Below are 19,124 nucleotides of genomic sequence, written 5' to 3'. Positions count from 1 at the left end.
GGTACAAACATCCAACCACCACCCACACATCAAAGGAAAAACACCAATTTACAACAGTCCAAATGACATAGCTCCCAATGATAAAAGCATAGAGATCTAATACAAAAAATATAGAGTTAAATGTGTTATTAACACCTAAACTTAATAGCAGAACATAATAGAATAAACAAAATTGAACATACAAATATAAATATACACCGACAGATCTATATAAATACACAATGGATGTAAATAAAGTTAAAAGAGAGATATATGTTACCGATTGAAGGTTGGTTTCAAGCTCCAAAGCTTCATGCCTATAAACAAAAGCTTCATTAAAATCAAAACGTAAAATTTTGAAATAAATTTAAAATTTACATACATAATCAAACCAAATATTTGCTTTCTCGGCTCGATTTTAAGCTACTAAATTAAATAATACTAACAATTTCTAGCCCGATTTATGACGGAAAACTCCTTCCCTTTCTTCAAAGCATCGTCAATCGCTTTCACCATGGCGAAATCTAACCTTTACCAATCAATTTTACATAAATCGAAGCTTCCATCAAGATATAGATAGGGAGACGGAAGAGAGTGGAGAAAGAGAGAGACAAATCTCGATTCAGTGATTTTGTATTAGGTTTAAATTAGGTTTACAAGAAAGTAGCGGTAAGAAAGGAGACAGAGAGAGATAGAAAGAGAGAGAGGGAGAGAGAGAGAGAGGGAGCTGAAGGAGATGAAGTTCGATATTTGAGAGAGAGAGAATTAGGGTTTTTGAGATAGAGCGGTGGTCTGAGAGAGAGACAGCAAAGAGAGAGAGCCGCGAGTTTGAGAGAGAGGGAGAGTCAAGGTTTGGGGGAGAGAGGGAGAGAGATAAAGATGAAGATAGAGACAGAGATAGAGATGTATGGGTGTGTGAGTAAAGGGAGAAGGGGGAAATAATTTTTCAACTTTTTTGTTACGGGGGAAAATTTCGGTACTCAGCGGGGGAACTGAAATATTTATTTAGTCATTATTTAGAAATGGTTATAGATAACGGTTAGAATAAATAACCGATGTTGAAGTGAAAAACATTAATTTGTTATTATTTTAAAATTGAAGATAGACAACGGCTACTATGTAAAACCGATGTTAAACAGGCTTTTAACATCGCTTTTTTCTAAACCGATGTTAAACAGGCTTTTAACATCGGGTGCATTACATGCCGATGTCTAAGTACCGATGTCGTATCTACTATTTCTAGTAGTGAACACAAGATAATCTTGTGTTATTATCAGTTGTTTATAACGTTGTTTTGGTCGAGTTTAGAGCTGTCGGAAAGTGGTCTGATACTTGAAGCTCGCCGGAAACTAGAAAATGAATCTGGAAATTTTCCAGTTTCCGGCGAGTTTTTTTTTTTTAAAATCTAATTTTTGGTTTTTCAACTGAATACAGTCGAATTTTGAATCGTATTTTCAATCATATACGGTCGAATTTAACTTTTGGGGGGGCTTTTAAATTTTCCAGAAAATTCAAATTTTTGTGCGGGATTTTTAAATTTCAATTGAAAATTTGAATTCGACCGCCTTCGGTCGAATTTGGCCGGTCGAATTTAAGCGGTTGTATTTATCCGGTCATAATTTGTCGGTCGAATTTAGTTAAATACGACCGAAGTTCTAAATTCGACTCCCTTTATTACAACCGATTCAAAATCGGTCAAAATTAAATAAATTCGACTGTGGACGGTCGAATTAAGCTAAATTCGACCGATTTTTTTCAGTCGAATTTAGCCTTTTTTCTTGTAGTGTAAAACAAGCTCTTTATGGTCAAATGTGCACTGTTTCTAATTCTTGTTTAATTCCAAGTCTTAGAGTACGAAATTATAATTAATATATTGTAAAGAAGAAAAGAAATGGAGTCTAAGATAAAGGAATAATAATAGGAAAATGTTTGGTGCATAAAATTGTATACAAAATTGTGTACAAAATGATATGTGTTTGGTTTTAACTGGAATGGCACATGTATTCACATCAACAGCCCCAATTAAAATATCCCAAATCAATTATGTGGGTTATTAATAGTCTAATAGTTTGATAGTATGTTTTATTGTTTATGATTTGATTTAGTTTAATATTTTTGTGTTGTGGCTTGTAAGTGATATGAACATTTTTGGATGATTGGCATTAATAATGTAAGCAATGGCATAAGGGTTACACGAATTGCAGTAAAAATAAGTCTGGTAGATTATAACTAAAAGAAACCATTTTTACGATTCATAAGCCAAAAAAATGACTACAATTTCTAGTTGGTAATACCGTCTGATTTTTATTGAATTACTTTTGGCCTATAAAGGCCATGTTACTTGTAGTATATATAGTCACACTTAAGTCACAGCTTATAGCATGGGTTGCATACAAATTTAAGAATGTTAATAAGTCAAAAATAGATTCATATCCTTATCTCTTTTTATAATTGTCTTGACTTTGCTGACATATTCAATAATATGAGTCACCAGAGCACTATTCTCGAAAGCACTTGTACTGAGTAATTCAAGGAGAAAGTCGTTTATTAAAGGATCATTGGCCTACAAGTTTATGTATCATTTTTTTTCATTTTTAATTAGGGTATATGTAATAATATACAAGTTTTCAAGTATAAGCTAAATGAATAGAACTCTTTAGAATACTCTTATATGTAATAATTGATATCTCATGTCTGCCTGGAGAGAGACCAAGGCGGATCCCTCTCGAAAACCACGGTGGCTCCCCGTCCACATCCTTGCCTCGGAACCTTGGGCAATCGAGAATACTTCCTTGACCCAAAAATATCATCATGACATTTTTAATATTTATTTTAAGTTGGCCAAGATGTTAAGTTTAAATTATTTTCTGCAAGGACAGGTTAAAAAAAAGGAAGTTGCGTGTTGTTTTTGTATACAATACACTGGGCATGTTACCAAAAAAAGTGAAAGTGTTTTTAAGTAAATTTAAAGAAAAAGGAAGGTGCATATTGTTTTTGTTTTTGTATAGTAGTGTGCATGTTGCCCTAAAAAGTGCACATCACAAGTTTTATGTCAATTTAGAGTTGAGGTAATTGTAACATGAGAAATTACCAAAAATACTAACTTTTCTAAATTTTTTTGCGATTTTACTATATTCTCAATTCTTTTCCAAAAATTCGGAATCAACCAAAATCAACCAAATCAAACATATATGCAACTAGTGGAATGATGTTTTTTTTGGTTGCATGTACTTGCAAAAACTAGTTCAGTTGTTTCGAATTTCCAAAAACCATAATTTTGCAAAAAAAATGAAAAATAGTATTTTTTACAAATAAAAAAATATTTTTGTAATTTTTAAAAAAAATAACCGTATTTTTACAAAAATATTATTAGACTTGGGTATTTTAAAAAAACCCTTGTAATATTTATTTTCAAATATATATTATTGTTTTTTTTCTAAAATTGTAGAAATTAAATTAAATTATATAAATTACGGTTCACATCCCCTAATTTGAAATCCGATTCAACATGCACCATTTTTACCAAATCATTTAGTCATAATTGTTGTTTCCTAGAATATATCTCATATTTCCTTTTCAAGAATAGATTAACTATGTTATTGAAGACAAGAATTTGGGCTAAAAATTTGACAAAATTTGGCAAAAGGGGTGCAATTTGAATCGGATTTCAAAGAAAGGGATGAAAACTGCAATATTTGAAAGTAGGTATACAAATTTGATTTTTGGACAAATTTAAGGGGTGCAAAATGCAATATATATTAAGTTAAATTAAATGTTATTTTAAAATTGATATAGTAAATATTTTGTTTGTTTACTTCACTTTTACACTTTATTAATCCTTAACGGTTGATAGTTTATTTAGGAGCAATATAGGGTTGTGGGTTTGTGTAATATACTCCCTCATCTCATATTATGTGTCACATTTTATAGAAGTCAAATTTACCAACTTTTGACTAACGATTAAACATTACTCGTATATTATTTCAAAAACTAAAAATTATATATTAAAGTAGATTAAATCTATTTTCCGTTGATGTAATTTTTTTATTTTGTTCACTTATAAATTATTAATAAATTTCAGTAAGTCAATTTGACCGGCACAAATCCAAACAAGACGCATAATATGAGATGGAGGGAGTACTTTTTATACTTTGATTAGCGTAAAGTTTGATATTTTGTTTAATCATAATATTTGAGTTAGGGTTGTAGATTTAAAGGTGTAGGTGTTTAACTATTAGGAAATAAATTTTAGTTAAAGTTGTAACATTTGAGTAACAAATGTATTTATTTTGAGTTAGAGTTATAATATTTGAGTTAAGATTGTATATTTGAGTTAAATGAATATAATGATCACCGGCCAAAGAAAAGGTTGTTAGGGGAGCCGAATGCTTATGAGTTGATTTGGTTATCAATGTTAACCCTACTTTAATGCGCCTTGTCCATATAACCTAGCGTTATGTAAAAACAAGTTAACTATTTCATGAGAACTGCAGGTAAAATAGTATATGTACCAAATTACCAAATTTAAATAGATGTAAAATTTTACACTAATTATAAATTTCAAAGCACAAATAAAACTACCAAATCAAAACAAAATATATACTGTATAAGTTAAAAACTATAAAGATTCTAAATGAGCATATTATAAAACTGGCCACTTACTCAAAATTAACTGTCAAAAATTAAGGGTCATTTCAAAGTAGAACATAATAAAAATTAAAACAGAAATATACCAAACACAATTATTTTTATTTTCCCCGGCATATATTTGTTACAAAATATTAAATACACTTGATTGCAGATGAAAAATAAATGTTATACACTAAACCAAATTATCTATTAAATCATTTTATTTAAATACAAAAATTGTAAAAAAAAAAGCAACTAAATTAAATCAGTAATTATCAAGCCAAGTTTGGTGTATTTTGCAGAACTAAAAAAATTGAGGAGAAAAATGTTTATATTTCCCATGGATGTTGTATTTCTAAATATAGGAAAGTTAAAAAGTGATATATAAGTTGGTGATGAAAAGAATATTCTTATATGCTATGATATTTTTAACTTTTGATTGTTATAAAATGTCACATTAAACTTGAATTTGTGCTACTATTGTATATTTAGATTGGAAAAATAATTAGAGTGCAAAATCAAATTTAAACTTAGGACCCGGTTAATTTAAGTCAATTATTAATCATTATGTATAATTTACTTTTGTTATTAATTTGATGAAAGTCATTTTGTTCATTTTATACAATTATTAGTTATATGAAATCACAATTGGAACCATGTTTCTTGTAATTAATTATGTTGTTGAAATTAACATAGGAATTTGTTACTAAGTCTCTACTTTAACAAAAATATTAACTTAATTTTCAAAAAAATGACTAAATTTTTCTATCATATTTGAACGGGTTTGTAACGACTTTAACAGGAGATGAATGCAAATGAGCATTTAAAATATTTAAATTACTACACAAAACAAAGGTTGTCCTCTATCCTAATTTTATTTATATCATTTAAAATATTTAAATTACTACACAAAACAAAGGTTGTCCTCTATCCTAATTTCTTCATATGAAAATAAGTAGTTTAATTTATTTCATATAGTTTCTATAAAACATAGAAAACAATTAATTAAAGTGATATATAATTATATATGACAAGTCAAAGAAAAGGTTGTTATGACACAAAATACTTTTATGGAGGGTGATAATTTGGTTCTACACAACCCTAGAATTATTTATGTAAATAAGTTGTCCGATATTAATGGTACTCTAGAATTTACAAATTTTAACAAGTTGTCTATTGAATAACAAATTTACAAACTTAAAGAGACGTGAAATATTTAAAGAGACCTGAAATATTACTTACTATGTTCAAATATTTAATTAAACAATTTAGACATTGGAATATTAGGAATTTATTATATAATCAAAATTTCATATATAAAAATTAATTTTTTTAATTAAATTTTATTAAAGTTAAGTGTGTATATGTTCTCCATTGTACAGGTATTTAGTATAAATCTAATAAGAAAAGTAACTTAATTCTAAATTTCAAAGCATAAATTCAACTTTTAAAACAAAATGTATATATAAAGTTGAGAACTAATAAAGATCTAAATCAACTTTCAAAACAAAATGAAAAAAATATAAAACTAGCCTTTCATTTAAAACAACGGTTTTTCACTTCAAAGTAGAGCATAATAAAAAAAAGAACAAAAATATCCCAAAACACCATTATTTGATAGAAAATTAATGATTAGTTTGATTAATTATTGGATATTCAAGTTCTAAGGTCATGGAAATTAACTCCATATAGTAATTATATTAACGTCATAAATGGCAAAGCAAGTAAAATACAATTTAGAATGAGATAGGGAAGGGAAGAGAGTCCTGATGACCTAAAGCATTCCATTACCACCATTCTGATCTTCACCTCCACTCAAGCTGTTCATCCCATTTCCCATGCCAAGAAAATCCCTGCTAAGAATATCACCATACTCACTCTGAACTTTCATCTGCTGCTCCACCAAAACATTGTTATTCACCTCACCAATCAACATTCCATCAGCTCATTGTTCACATCGTACATCATTCCTCCATATGCAACATTCATCTGATCACTTAAAGGCTCCATGCCACCTCCATACTGTTGTAAGATACTTCCACCCCCTCTCCCACCACCACCACTGGTTCCATCTCCCAAAGCTCCCCCATAGCTACTAAAAGCTGATCCAACCCATGGGCTTGATAGCAAACTCGTAAACGAATAAGGGCTTGAGGCCCCTTGTCCAAGCAGGGGAGTTAAGAGTTGCTGATGGCTCCATGGGATTAGTAAACCTCCAGCAGGGCCCAGGCTCGTGGAGCTAGTGTTACTAGCATTGGCGACAATGCCAGAAGCCATGCAGCTGTAGGGGGTGCAATTTGTTGTGTGCCTTGCCATCTTTTCATTAAGAGCCTCACAAATTGAACGATGATGGGTAAAAGTTTCACGCCTTGTATAAGTAATTATTTAATCTTTAAATAACATTCTTTGTATAAGTACTTGAAAAAAAAACTTTTTGTAGGTATAAATTCATGAAGAAAACTATATTTAAAACAAGCTCTTTATGGTCAACTGTGCACTGTTTCTAATTCTCGTTTAATTCCAAGTCTTAGAGTACGAAATTATAATTAATATGTTGTAAAGAAGAAAAGAAATGGAGTCTAAGATAAAAGGAATAATAATAGGAAAATGTTTGGTGCATAAAATTGTATATAAAATTGTGTACAAAATGATATGTGTTTGGTTTTAACTAGAATGGTACATGTATTCACATCAACAGCCCCAATTAAAATATCACAAATCAATTGTCATGTCATTTTGTGCAAATTTTTGTACACAATTTTGTGCAAGTAGCACTACTCATAATAATATCGAGAATATAATAACCTCTCTAAGATAATAATTTTTTGCAGGGCTTATTTCAACTCATAAGAAATAAAAATAAGGGCTTATTTCAACTCATAAGAAATAAAAATAAAATCGCTAAAGCAAATTTTTTTTGGTCCAAAATAGCCTGCCATTTTGGTAAGACTAAATTCGACCGCTAGCGGTGGAATTTAGGAGCGCTAAATAATTCAGTTGGCGGAAAAATCCAGACCATTTTTTGATGGAGTCAAATTCAACCGCACAAAAAATCTGGTCGCATTTATTACTAAATTCAACTGCGGGCGGTTGTATTTAGCCTTGCCCAATGAAACAAGCGAAATTGATCGAATTTAGGTCAGTTGAATTTAGGCTTACTTTTTTGTAGTGTATTTTAAGAGAGTTTTTCAAACTCTTTTCGTATTCAATTTCCCAACACATATTATATTGAGAAAGAGATTTCATAAAATAATTCTAGATCAATTCACAATTTCAAGCACAAACTGGGTAATTACACCTAGAGCACAACTAAAAGATAAACCAAATATACTCAATCACCTGGAGAAGGTAGTTCCACATTCACAAATATACTCCTTTGTAGCACAGATCTTATTATGAGCCTTCCCGTCACCCTTCTTACATTTATCACAGCGGGATTTTTTTTTTTGCCACTATGTTTTCGAGAGAAATGCTTCTTGATAGCAGTCAGATCTCCTAGTGCTCTTGAGGGATCATGATGAACACAACAACTTCAGGGAAAATGTAAACCCTTTTCTTGACTTCATCATTTGTCTTTTGCTTCAGCTTCCCAGGCAAATTATGTCCTCTTCTGTGGAGCTGCAAGTTCTGCTCCCTTTGAAAACTTCTATTGCACACCTCACACCAAAATCGATTTGTTGCCATTAGATTCTGCGGGGAAAGTGCTACAAACTCTGCATCAGGACGTGTCATTTACATATATACACATATCCCAAACCATCAAATGAACAAATTAAACAATCAAAAAACAATTCAAAAACCATATATGTCTGACTCATCCCCTTTAAATTTCCAGGTAACGGTTAAAAGAAAAAATTATATAAACTGACAGTTAATACATACACACACATGCACCCACAATATATACAGCAGATCTTACTTGGATTTTCCCAAAGATACCTCCCTGTACTTTTAGACGTAGCTGATAGAGAAGAAGCCATGGCAAGACTAGATTTTATGGAAACTCAAATTGATTTTTATTTTTTTACTAGAAAAACATACAAAAGCTCAAATCTGTAGGTACATACTCTCATATTTATAACAATTTTTCAACCATGAAACCCCCACATTAGATAATTATTTCTTATATATTTGTTTTGCAAATTATTGAAGGTTGGAGGTACACGTGAATTTACAAACCATTTCTTTTATAAGTAAATATATTTAGAAAATATCTCAAAAAAGTCACATTTAATGAAAATTTAGGTGCAAGGAAGCGATGAAGAGGAAGCTAGTGTGGATGTTGGATGTTACACTTACCTTTTGGCCATATATGCATGGTGAGGGACTGGTCTCCTTGTCTTTGTATATTGTATTTTTTTATTTCATGACATTTATTATATAAGTAGATTATATATATATCATGATAACTCCAACTAAAAGAAACAGGCTAAACGCCAAATCTGTCATTCTAGATTAAAACATGAGTCGAGTAACACATATCCTTATACGTCAATTAAATCCAACTGAACTATCGATCAATAATTCGGTCGTTTTATAGCCATAACAATTGAATATTACAAGAAAAATGCCTATGAGCTCTTGAATTGGTTGATATCGTGTCAACATTTTTTTAGTGTTAAACTCAAAAACGACCAACTTATACCTACCATTCATAAGGAGACGGTCATTTTTTGTATGAATCCACTCGCTATGTTATTAATTCGGTCGGTTTTTCATGCCCACAAATGATTAATTTTGATTGTTATTTCTGCAGATAAGCCGGTATTGGCTCTAGAATAACTTTTTTGGGTTCTACAATTGACATTCCTCCTACGCAAACACGTACAATATCAACTCCAAACACACCACAATTATAACCAACTAACATTAATGTCAACAACAACCAAAAATAATAAAAACGATATACAATAACCAACCAATTGTTAAAGTAACTACATTTGCCTATTGTACTGCATTAAGCAAGCAATCAAATTAATAGACAAATGTTCGAAGCACACAAACAACTAAATGTATACATGAAAATTCAAATAATAGCTCAAAGCATTGTTAAACCAAAAACTAAATAAAATTGAATAGCGCTCTTCGCACCACGGTTTCTTTTCGCGCCACTCTCCTCGTCTTCGCCAAGCTCGACATCCTCTTCATCTCCGTTCTCATTGCCGCTGATGGTGGTGTCATCCATAGTCGACCTAGAGATATTTAAAGCTCCAAGCTATTTTTTTTGGTGGGATAATAAATTGAAAGAATGATAAAAAGTAAGATATCAATAATATTTATGTCGGTTCAACTAAGTACTAAAAATATCTTATTTTTTAAGTGATCTTTTCAAAAAAAATTAAAAATTAGGCCCCTAACATTTATTTTATGCCTATATTTTTTAATATTTTTCTTTTGATCATTCATGTATATAACAAAAAATTTGTCCCTCAAAGTTCAATTTTTTCGATACCCTCATTCGTTAGCACAAAGAGTTTGGTCCCAGGGTTGGCTTTGATGTCTTCATGGCCACTTTCTTCAACCTTTCTTATAGCCTAATATATATATGATGTTAAAACGCTTTAAAATAACACTACTAAATCTAAATTGAGAACTGTTAAGATTTTACCTCTTGACAAATTTATATTATATTGTGAATTCTGTGACTTTGGTAAAGTAAATGGTTGTACATTATATTCTAAAAAGTCTGAATTTTCTCACATAATACATTGTATTGTTACGATAAATTTACAAACTAATTTTAGAGAAAAAAAATACTTAAATGTCATTTGGGTATGAGTTAAAAGATAAAAAAATAAAAAAAAATTATCACTATTTATAATTTTATACTTAAAACATAGAAAGCAATTAATTAAAGTGACATAATATTATATATGTGAAGCCAAAAAAAGGTTGCTAGGGTATGGAATATTTTTATGCGGGGTCATAATTTGATTTTACATATCAACCCTATTTAACAAGCCTTATCCATTTTATCAAATATGTTCTAGATTGTACGTTTACCCACGTAAACAAGTTGTCTATTTCATATATTATCAATATCAATTGTACCCTAGTATTACAAACATGAACAAGTTGTCTATTTCATCAGCACTATCCTAAAATTGTCTTACAAACTTAAAGAGATGATGTGAAATATTACTTATGAAGTTCAAATATGCAATTAAACAATTTAGACATGGAATATTAAGAGTTTAATATACAACCAAAATTTTATATGAAAAAAATAACTTTTTTAATGAAACTTTATTCAAGTTAAGTGTGTACATGAGTTTAATTTTACAAGTGTTTAGTGTAAATTTAATAATGAAAGTGGCTTAATTCTAAATTTCAAAGCAAAAATGTAACTTTAAAATAATATATATATATATATAGAGTCTTACTCCAATGAGAACTCTAGTATTGTGAGATAAGAGATCTAATCATATCCACTCATTCAAATACAACATATTCATTTCTCTCCGTTAATTTAATATTTAATATTTATAAATTTTAATATTCTTCCATCTTCTATCAAATTCTACCACCCATCAACCACCACCACCTCCGGTACAACCATTCAAATGACGAAGGAACAAATTTTGACTAAATCATCGTAAAACGACGACACTCCGGTCGGTACGGAGAGGCACGATTGTTTGGCCGAAAAAGCGATTAAGGTTGACGATGCAGATGGGATGGATGGATGGAGGGAGGGGGAGAGAGAGAGGGAGGGAGGGAATCTGATATGCGGGGACGAAATGATGGGGGTCGGAGCAGCGGCTGGTACGTGGTAGTGATGGGTAGTGATTGTGGGTGGTGATTGTGGGTGGTTGGTGGGTGTAGTGGGCAGAGAGGTGGATGAAAGAGATGAAGTGTAAAATTAAAATGTATGGTTGTAATTATATTTAGGGATAAAAATGTATGGGTGAGATTTATAAAATTATAAAACAAAGCAAAATTTATAAAATTAGCCTTTGATTTATAAAATTAGCCTTTGACTTTCAAAGCATGAATGCAAATTTCAAAACAAAATTATAAAATTATAAAATTAGCCTTTGATTTATAACCAACAGCTTTTTATTTCAAAGCATAGCATAATAAAAAAAACAAAAATATCTCAAAACACCTTTATTTGATAGAAGATTAATGATTAGTTTGATTAGTTCTTGGATGTTCTGTTCTAATTAAGGTCATGGAAATCAACTCCATACACCTGCCTTGATCACCAACTAGCTAAGATCTGGTGCACAAAAAGCTAATAGTTAGCCACTTGAAACATATATAGAGCAAATATTTGTACAAATATTAAGTATATTTGCTTGCACATGAAAAATAAATACTAATGCAATTATTTTTTGTTCTATAAAATTGTGCATTCTCCTAACCTTAGAATCGCTACTTACAATGTATACAAATAATTTTTTAGTATGATAAAAAGTAATTCAAAAGGAGAGGTGATTATTTCATAATCTACCCCCTTGGCCCTAATTATACAGTCATGCAAACACATATCGTACATATTGCTAAAAAACAACAACAGGGGCCTGAAGCATGGGTGGCTTGAAAACCCAGGGCTACAGTGGTGAATGAAAGGCCTTGCCTCAGCTGATATGGTAGCTTCCCTGTCCCATGAGTTGGTCGTCTTATTACCACTGTGATCATCATCCCCCTCCACCTCCACTCACGCTGTTCATCCCAGTTCCCAAGCCAAGAAAATCCATGGTAAGCCTATTAGGATACTCACTCTCAACATTCATCTGTGGATCCCCCAAAACGTTGTTATTTACTTCATGACCAACCAACATTCTACCAGCATTTTGTTAAAATTTTCAATTGATAACAAAGTATAGCCGTAAATTGTGAAATCTACCAAAACAAACTCACATAGTTATCATAAATGAAGCTTACCGTATAAACTTTCATTAGAGAGATGAACCCATGTTTTGATACAATACTGTGATGAATTAGAGAGAGAGAGAGAGTTTACTGATTGAGAGAGTGAGAGAGAGATCAATCTACATTCCTAAAACTCATTTCTGCAAAACTTAGTTACTAAGCAACTAGCACTGGTCTTTGTTTATACATGAAAGAAGTTTGTTATTTTGCTAAGCTGTCATAATTAACTCCATGCTGAGCTGTTTATGTGCTGATGTATGTGATGATTTGTCGAGCAGCTGCTTCTCTTTATCATACTGGAATGGCATTAGAACATTTCTAGTTTGGAGAGTAACTCTTGAAAATATCCGGAATAAAGAACTTTAGGGAAAAACTCTGCAAGTTGTGAAGCAGTAGGAACATAAGATAGCTGCACCAATCCTTCTAACACCTTATCCCTTGTAAAATGCACATCAATTTCTATATTCTTTGTGCGCTCATGATGCAATGGATTTTTAGCAATGTGTATGGCACTCTGGTTGTTGCAATGCACAGTAACTGGCTTAAGATTTGTAACACCTAGTTCTTCCAATAATCTGACCAACCAAGTGATCTCTGAAGTCGCAGATGATATTGAACGATATTCAGCTTCATAGGAACTTCAAGAGACAACACTTATTCCTTTAATTTCCAACTTACTGGTGAGTTTCCTAACAACAGCACATAGCCAGAAATTGACCTCCAAGAATCCTGACAAGCTCCCCAGTATGAATCAAAGTATGCTTTTAGTGTTAATTGCTCACCTCCTTTCAAGGGAATCCCTAGTACTCCAGATGTGGAATCCACATATTCAACACATGCATAAGTGCATCAAAATGTGGGACTTTAGGGGACTGCAGATATTGACTTAAATGTTGGACAGTATAGGCAAGATATGGCCTTGTGTGAGTAAGAAAAATAAGTTTTCCTACTAAGCACCTGTAATAGCTAGGATCAGTATATAATTTTCCTTTATCAGCTGAAAACTTTAAGTTCAAAGGCAGTGGAGTAGCTTTAGTCTTGAAATCTGTTATATTAGCTTCCTTCAGCAATTCTTGTGTAAACTTTCTTTGGGTTAATGTGAGACCTGAAGCAGTATAAGCAATTTCTATACCCAGAAAAAAACCTAGTTCCCCTAAATCTTTGATGTTGAATGTCTTGTATAAATGTACCTTGAGATCAAGAATACCTTGTGCGTCATTACTAGTGAGAATTATGTTATCAACATATACTGCAACAATGATAATGCTATCATTGGTTTTTCTAGATGAACAATGAATAATCATTCTTAGATTGCAGAAAACCTTTATGAGGCAATTCTCCAACAAGCTTTGCAAATCACTGTCTAGAACCGATGTTAAAAAAAATCTGAACCGATGTCTTCGCGTGTGATGTTAAATGTCATTAGCTTTTGACATCGGTTAACAGCCGATGTCTATTACAGTGCTATACATCGGTTTTAAGATTAAATATGATGTCTTTGCAACAAATTTCAGCTTATATTACATTATTTTAAGGTGAATATGAGTATATTATGAGGTATTTATCCATTAAAACATGAAACCTACAAGCTCTAAAAGCAATTTATTAAAATTCTTTCGAACAAACCGATGTGAAATGCTAGATCAGACATCGGTTAGATAAGTTGGTCGATGTGAAATGTTTAATCAGACATCGGTTAAATTAGCCCCCCGATGTGAAATGATGGATAAGATATGGGTGTTCTTCACGAAACCGATGTTAAATCTTTTTGTTAACATCAGTCAGTTTCTCTAACCGATGTTATTTGACTTAAAATACATTGAGTTTCTTTTCAGAACGATGTCAAATGACTATTTCACATCAGTTTTTTTTTAGTTCTTTTTCATTTAATATTATTTTACCTGATGTCTTTCTTATATTTTTTACATCGTTTTAGTATTTACCAATGTGATGTTAATATTTTGTATATTGCATGCCATCCTGATACTGTTCACATCCAATGAACCAATTTACATTACAAACAAAAAAAATACCAAACACATGCAATATAAACATAAGCTACCATTATCTGCAATAGAATTCAATTGCAAGTTCATGAATCACATCAATACAAACAGTTTCTACATAAATCTCACGAAAGTATACTAACTATCAAGCATATCAATGGCTCACATAAGACTTCGTGAGCAGTTATTCTCTATTTAGGCGACCTGTCAAGCATTCTTCCCTATTAGATCTTTTGCACCGTCTGAAATCGATGGCCATGGTTCAGATTTAAAATCTATATTTCCTTTCAAAATCGCTCTGAAGATTCCAGAGTCGGGTTTCTGCCAAAAATTATACGAACAAAGAGGAATATCATCAACTGCCACAATTACTACACACAGGTACAAACTCTTAAGCTCAACATGTGATACTTTTAACTCCTAATACCTGCCAGAAAGGAGGAATCCACATAGTAAAATATATCGACTAACGCCAGCACTCCATACGTCACTTCAGGTCCATAATATTTATGCAAACACCCTCAGGCGCAACATAATAAGGACTTCCAACAACTTCTGTAAGATAATGGACCTGGTTACAAGAAAACATGTGATGTATAGAAATAGTAAGTAATAATTACTTTATAATGTCTTACCTAGTAAAAGAAGGACTCAGATCACAGATATTAAGATGGATCATGTTATAGCCTACCTGTCAATTTGAATGAGATAGTCTGGAAACTTAACAGGTGTCTGTTTCTAATTCTGTGAATAATATTACATCTCAAAAATTGAATAGAATTTTGTCCTTCTTAATTCATCGCTATTGTTAAAAACTAACACTGTTAAGGTTAGCAGCTATTTGAGTACCTTGACATGACCCAATCTTGTCACATATATGTCACTAGAACTGTTCCTTGATTACTGAGCCTTACAAATCTTCCTTAAGATAGGAGCAAAACAATCTCAGGCCATATTTTAAAGAATTTTCTCTCTCACCAGTAAGATATGCCAGAACATGTGCCACACACTTAGGTAGAAATTAATTCCTCTGAAGTTTTGGTGTCACTGTCAAAGTCACATCGCCAAATAATTCTTCTTGCTGTACATCAACAAGGCCGCTATTCTTTAAAACCTGAGGTAAAGGATAGATATCAGACATAACCTTTTCGAAACATTAAAATTAATACTTGAAACTCATAATTCCCAACGATTACCAAATCAATTAACTGATAAGTAGTTGACTTCAAAGCACAATGACTTACAAGTGTCTCAATGACCATTCGAGCACATACTCTTCTTCTTTTTTTTTCCAAGATCGCATTCAAGCTGATATTTATTGACTGGTGGCTTTCTACAACGGGAGTGGTGGATGATCTATTTTTAAGAAATTTAGCCACAGCTATGCACTCATTCCATGAAGACAACAGACCAGTTCAACACAGGAAAGTAAATAAAAAAATGGAAATGTTATAATGGCGAAAGGGTTTTTTTATTTTACTAAGTTACCTTGTCCTTGCAGATAAGGGTTCTACTTCGGATTTTCCAGATTTTTGTGTAAGAAAACAGTCTGGAGTACTTTCCTGCAGCCCTGTTTGAATATGTGTAACAATGTCTAAGTAACAAAGTGAATTATGTTAACAACATTAACCAAAATATTAATCAGCCTACCAGTTCAATGTATTGTCTTGAGTCCAGAAAAGAAAAATCCTACCAAAAAAAGAATATCCGAATCAGGAGAAAAATATATAAAAATCACTTCAAAAAAATACCGGGGATAATGAAAATGCAGGTCACAAAACTCAATATAACAATTTACATTTTGCCAAATCTAAATCTTAATGGATCACATATAATTGACCTATATAGATATTGTTACCCTGCATGGCTCTCCAAAGCCCTCTATATATTTTAGTTTTGTTACCTACATTAATTATGAATTTTGAAATTGAGAGAATTCAACTCCGAATTCAAGATCAAAAACGCTAAAGCTGCAGTAGGAACAAATTAGCAAAAGTTATAAACTTACTCCATCATCAGAATTCCTCAGCTCTAGAGCATCAGGACCAGAAGACATCCATTTAGAGATCTAATTAAAAGATGCCCAACAAATTTAAGTGAAGAAACTAAAAAAAGGGAGCCACCAGTCAACAAAGGTTCAAAAAAGATTGCATCTTTTTTAGCCTCTTGTTCAACCTCCAGCTGGCAAGAGCATCTCGGGGGCGTTCCTTTTTGGTACGGAGTATGCCACTACAATCAATAATCCTCTTCTTCATAAGCCTGAAACACATAAAACAAAACCAAAAAAAGAATTAAAAGAACTGTTTTCAACTATTTTGAAAGCAAAACATGGACAATACCTGTTGCTTAATATTGTTATGTGATCATAATGATGACTTTGGATCCTTTGCTCCGGCATTGTTTGCTGAGGTGGTGGAGTTGAATGGATCTCTAATGTAGGTGATTTATGGCCTGCAGTTGAAGGAAACAACATGACTTCTTTATAAAACAATTTGGATCATTAAAGTAGATTATTTTGAAAATTTTGAACTTACTATAGACATTATCAGAGTTTAAAAATTCGAGATCCTGCTCTGACATGACAGAAGTCGGTTGTTGGTGGCTGAGGTGGAGGAGAAACTGCAGGAACCAACTCATCAGCTAGAGTATCGGCTTCTGTTTGTTCCATTATTTCTTCCATTAATTCCCAATCTGGTTCCAATCTGTCTTCACTTTGGTCTTCTCGGAATAGATCATTTTCAGAAAAATACTGAAGGGAAGCATCGCGCCTGATTTCAGTTCCCGGGTAACTTATAGAACCGTGGTTGTCACTTAGCAAATCAAGCCTCTCCTGATTAGAAGGATCAGGTTGTTCAGCACTGCTAGTTGCACCCACACGAGGGACAGAATAATCTGGGGAGCTTATAGAATTTCTTGCATTCTGTATTGAAACAAAATTACTAATTGCAAAACTTAATTATATAGATCAATACTAGAAATTTAAGGATATGTAAATAGTGGTACCTGATCAAAAGAAATAACCATATCTTGTCCTATCAGATTGTGATGATCTATAAAATGACAATTTTTTAGTCGATATATTGCATCAATAATAATTATTCAATGACAAAAAAATGTATTATCTGAGTATGCAAGCATATACATCCTCATCACCTTCAAGAGTTATCTCTCTGGGGTCCTTTCGATGATTACTTTGTAAGCTGATTAACAACAATTAATCAGGTTCTGATAGATCACTAAAGATGCATCTGTGCAAAAGAGTCTAGTGCTTCTCTGGAAAGACCATTCATCGCCAAACCAACAATCATGGCACTCCAGGCCAACACGGATTTTATGGAAATGTCGTCAAATGACTTCATAGCTTCATCTGGAGCACCACACTTGCTGTACATATCCATTAAAGCTACTTCAACTTCCTCCCCCATGATGTTCTATTTCTTCATGATAGAATGAACTGATTCACCTAAATTCACTACACCTGCAAAGCCACAAACAGCTAGAAGACTACTTATTGTTATTCTATCCTGCCTGATATCTGCTAATATCATCTCTTTAAACAACTCCAAAGATCTTGTGAAGTTCTTGTTTTCAACATACCCTGCAATCATACAGTTCCACGAAACCACATCTTTCTCTGGCGCTCTTCTAAACAAAACTTCAGCAGCAGCTAAATCATTCCCCGCGATGAATTCATTAAGCATCACATTCCAGGCAGTTACATCCTTTTCAGGCATTCGATCAAAGAACACACTGGCACTTTCCCAATCACCTTTCTGCATATAGCCCTCTATCATAGACATCCATGAAAAAACCGTCTTCATGTCAATCCCATCAAACAATTTCTCAGCCGAATCCATATCTCCAGACTTAACATACATATTCAGCAACCCATTTCCCAGATTCTCCGAAACCTGCAGATCTTTCTTCACTATATACAAATGAATCAGCAATGTTAATAATGCTCTGCATAAACAGGGATTTTGTAGCATCATCTTTTTGTCAAAATCATATAAGGTATTTAACAAGAGTGTGAATGTTTTGAGGCGTATCTGTAATAGAATCAGCAAGCAAAAGAGAATTAACCTTTTGTGTTTTATTTGACACATCTGGACCAAGACGTAACCATGCCGAGTACACAAGAGATTCATGAATGGTAACATGTGGAGAATGGATATCGTTCTGTTCACAATAACCACTGACACGAGCAAAAGTTGCTTGGTTCTTTGGATAACCTGAAATGCTAATACTTCCTTCGATATACCCTCCGGTTTTTCTTCCCACTAATACATCCATCAACATGGTCTTTCCAGCACCACTCACTCCCACTAATGCTGTCAAAACACCAGGCCTGAATGCACCACTCACATCTCATAGCAATTGGAGACGGTGCTCTGTGATTCCTTGACTCTTCATTTCCTGAACAAACGAATGGTTTTACTGTGAGAATCGTTGACCACCATATGTTCTGCTCTCATAGAAAAATAGCATATTATAATATCAATTTAAAGGACAGGTGACTTACATGAGGCATATCAACATAGTAATTCACATTTTCAAATGCAAGTGAGAGGGGCTTGAAAGGAACCACCATTCCTCTTCTGTTATCTTTATCATAAGTGAAGTTTGTGTGAC

This window comes from Apium graveolens, unplaced genomic scaffold (assembly GCF_009905375.1).
Source record: "Apium graveolens cultivar Ventura unplaced genomic scaffold, ASM990537v1 ctg8983, whole genome shotgun sequence".
Taxonomy (NCBI): Eukaryota; Viridiplantae; Streptophyta; class Magnoliopsida; order Apiales; family Apiaceae; genus Apium; species Apium graveolens.
The sequence above is the reverse complement of the archived record's forward strand: the minus strand, read 5'-3'. Positions refer to the sequence as shown.